Below are 4,095 nucleotides of genomic sequence, written 5' to 3' on the forward strand. Positions count from 1 at the left end.
AACGATCCCTAACACAAATCAAATAGCAAAAGCTAACTAAACTCGAACCTTGAGCAACCCGATCGCAAAACCAATCCCGAAACACAAACAAATACTAACAAGAACCAATACAATAAGCTAAATCTAACTAATAAAAGACAACCAACATAAAAATAACAAATGGATCACAAACTACCCGACAACCTCTTTACCTTTCGGAGTCTTTATAATCGGCTTAATAATTATACCGTCCACCTTCAATCGATTAAAAAACTCGCCCGCCCGATTTTTGATCTCATATGAGGAAACCTTTGTCGAAAAACTACCAATCTTTATACCCGGTACGGGAGGAGGGAGCGACCCCTCCTTCACAAGACCCTCAAAAAAATCAACGTTCCGATCCACTTCAATACCACAAACGTCATCCGAGGTCGCCAAAACTTCATTACCCGATTTTAAACCCGTTTTAGCCAGAGCACAATCCGCCAATCCTTGAACGTAAACCTTTTGGTTGTAATCCGAATGGTTCACTTCCTCTTCATCCCGAAGTACAAACGAAAGTACCAATTGCCAACTGCCCGCAGTCAATGATCAACCAAAAACTGATTTGCCAAACAATAAATGATCATACTACCCTGACAACCATTCCACAATTTCACAAAACAAATATTGAAATCAAGGGCAATAATGCCAATCCAAAAGCCAACCATTTCACAAACTTAAGTTGCTTGCAAAGCTAGTAGAGTAAAAAATATAAAACAAATGAAGAAATTTAATTGATTGATCAACAATCCTCTCTTGTGTGTGTGTGGAGTACCACAAGCACAAGGACCACAAAGAGATATCTGGATGCACACAACCAGGCACGAAGTGGGTTTGGGTCCACTTGAATGGGAACTTTCAAGTAGCCAAGGCTACAATCTTTTACTAGGGTAGTCAGGTTCCAAATAGAAACAAATAATTAAACTCTGCGTTTGCAAATGTAACAAGTGGAAAGTATGGGTGGGAAACATATGAGAGAAAAAGTTATAACGTGCCAAGTAACGAAAATTGCGGTGCACGGTACGTTGCTGCGGGGCATGAGTGCATCATCGTCCTATGTACAGTGTTGTTGCTAGTGAGTATCTGTTCCTCTTCTTTAATTTCTCATCGTCTTCATATTCGTCTGTATTCCAATGACGGGTTCTGTGCAAACCGAGATTTGTACCTGTCATGTCAATGGAGTTGGGTAATTAGATGTTTGTAGAAACACTTAATAAAAAGATGACCGGTTGATTACTCATTAGGCTTACAACAACTTCAAAACGACAGTACATGGTTACCTTCTTCTAGACGCACAACTCAGCTTTTTAGTTGATATACCAGGTTCTAAAGTAGCTTCTCTGCTCACATAGATAACCATTTCCCAAATCCTCACTCCTCTTTATTAACCTAATACAAAGGCAAGCTCAAAATGACTCAATTAAAGCTAAATATATTTATATAAGTGATTTATAATTTATATTCATTCAATCAATAAATGAAAACAGTTAGTATAACGCACAACTCAGCTTTTTAGTTGATATACCAGGTTCTAAAGTAGCTTCTCTGCTCACATAGATAACCATTTCCCAAATCCTCACTCTTCTTTATTTTAACCTAATACAAAGGCAAGCTCAAAATGACTCTAATTTTAAGCTAAATATATTTATATAAGTGATTTATAATTTATTTATATTCATTCAATTAATAAATGAAAACAGTTAGTATAAGTTAGTATATGTGTATGAAGAATAGACACCAAAGTCAAACAGCCTATAATCAATTCAATTATGTGAGCCATTATTTTTCAGTAAGCTTAGATGTAGTATCATCACACATCTTTGGCATGATTCAAACTTTGTATCAGCAAATTCTTAATCTGTTTAACAGTAATCAATAAACATAATTTAACAGTAATTAAATTACGTGAGCCATTTTCTAGTACTTGCGGCTCGGTCAACAAGCCCCAGATCCGTCCCCAGAAGCATTAACCTAGAAGAAAAGGACAATCTATCTATTAAATTTAAAAATATGTAACTATATTTAATAATGTAACAATTAAAATTAATTTAGTAAATATATAAAATCGGATTAATGAACCAACACACTCATACCTCAAAATCGGCAAAGCTCGAACCATGGGTAGCGGCTAATTAACCAATATTTTTACAAACAAGGACAACTGTGTGTACTTAGCTTCAAGCATCATATCTGAAACCTTCACGAACTGAAGCACAAAATTATTCCCGTCTTTGTGCAAATATATGATTCCTTCCCACAACGTCTTGGAAGGATTCTTCTGGTTCAGTAATAATAATGAAATAATAGTTTCAAAGGACAATATTCAATGCTACAAAACAAGAAAATAAAGATACTGCATTAACAACCAAAATTCTCTTTTTAATCATTCTAAAGGTTGTACGGATTATGCATAAACTTGCATATACTTTCACCATCAAACTTCATAATAAACACATTCCAAGTCGAGAAAAGAAAACAAAGTTATTACATTACTTTAGTCAAAAGAAAGTTACTACTTACATTACAATATAGCTTAAAAGAAAGTTACTAGCCTAAAAAAAGTTACTATTGCATTATATATGAAGAAAACAAAGCTAGCATGTCATTAATTTGATCCTCTCATCATTTTTCGACCGGAGTCACATGTATTCTTTTTATCATCTCTTTTCTTTTCTTTGCTGATTTCGGTGTAGATTCTTTTGTATTCAACTGGATCCTTGATACGCATAATCAATTCATTAAACTCTATGACTATCTTTTCCTCATCCGAATCCACCCCATCCTCTTTTACTGATTTTCTGTAAACAAGTATCGTTCACTTAGTGTAACATCCTAAGTAAACCAATACCTTCTAACACATTCTTGTCTGTACAATGTTGTAGAATACCTGTCATCCCCTTTATGTTCTAGTCTTTTTCTAACTTTCCTTTGCTTTTTGACTCAAATTTTTTCTTTCAGTTTACTAGCTAGTTGTTTTTCACTAGTTAAATAAGTTTCAAGCTTTTAGATTACATCTTCCATAAAAAGCTGTAAAAGTAAGATTATTGACTCAATCCCATCTCACTAATCCAGTATTCTAAGGAAGATGTAATCAAAGAGCTTGAAGCTTATTTACAGTTGAAAAACAACGAGCTAGTAAACTGAAAGAAACATTTGAAGTCAAAAAACAAAGAAACGTTAGAAAAAGACTAGAACGTAAAGGTATGGCGGGTATTCTACAACATTGTGCAGATAAGAATGTGTTGGAAGGTATCTGATTACTTGAACGCAGTGTTGTAAATCTCCTGAGATCTCTCCGAGATCTCCTCCGAGATCTCGTTTTTAAAAGGCAACCGAGACGAGATGTTCATCTCCCGAGATTTCTCGGTCAACGGGGTCAAACTTAGTCAAAGTCATGATTTCTCGAATTTTCTTGCTAATTTGTAAGATTTTCTTGTAAAATTCGTAATTTCTAAGATTTTCTCGCCCATTTATCGAATATTTTTGTAAAATCTCGTAAAAACGTATATAAATATACATATATTTATGTTTTTATGTATATTTTTATTAAAATAACTATAAAGTCAACGTAAGTCAACGTCCGAGATCTCCCCGAGATTATTTATAACTAGGAAAACCGGCAGAAACCGGCACAAAGTCACCGGAAAAAAGCACCGGTGCCCGGAGAAACCCACCGACTAAACTAAGCAAATACTAGGAAAACCGGCAGAAACCGGCACAAAGTCACCGGAAAAAAAACACCGGTGCCCGGAGAAACCCACCGACTAAACTAAGCAGACATCCAGCAGAACAAAAAGCCATCACCTACGAGACGGTTGTACAGAGCTGTAAGAGAGCTCGTCGCCTGTACCAACGGTACGAAAGGGACGGAAAGGATGCTGTCGAACAAGAAAGCACGTTCGAATACCCAACCCGGCGAGAAATCACCACCCGAGAAAACCCAACCCACCGGCGAGCAGAGTGATATGAAGAAACTTACGTCATTCGTCGTCTGCTGCCGTAATCGAAGGTAAAAGCAGACCGGAGAAAGAGAAACTTACCGGAGAAGAGAGCAAGTAGGCAGATCCAAGAAAA

General features: G+C 36.2%; 1 long non-coding RNA gene across 2 annotated transcripts; it reads right to left on the reverse strand.

Moving 5' to 3' along the window:
- On the reverse strand, window positions 1-2,476 carry LOC139872800 (uncharacterized). 2 transcript variants are annotated; one of them, XR_011767160.1, is made up of 4 exons: window positions 2,115-2,476; window positions 1,547-1,992; window positions 1,302-1,410; window positions 1-1,186 (listed from the first exon to the last, which is right to left on the reverse strand). It is a non-coding gene; the product is annotated as an uncharacterized lncRNA (long non-coding RNA). The 2 variants fall into 2 exon arrangements; XR_011767161.1 differs by having other exon boundaries at window positions 1,523-1,992.
- Between the last annotated feature and the right edge of the window lie 1,619 nt (window positions 2,477-4,095).

Source organism: Rutidosis leptorrhynchoides, chromosome 10, assembly GCF_046630445.1.
Source record: "Rutidosis leptorrhynchoides isolate AG116_Rl617_1_P2 chromosome 10, CSIRO_AGI_Rlap_v1, whole genome shotgun sequence".
NCBI lineage: Eukaryota > Viridiplantae > Streptophyta > Magnoliopsida > Asterales > Asteraceae > Rutidosis > Rutidosis leptorrhynchoides.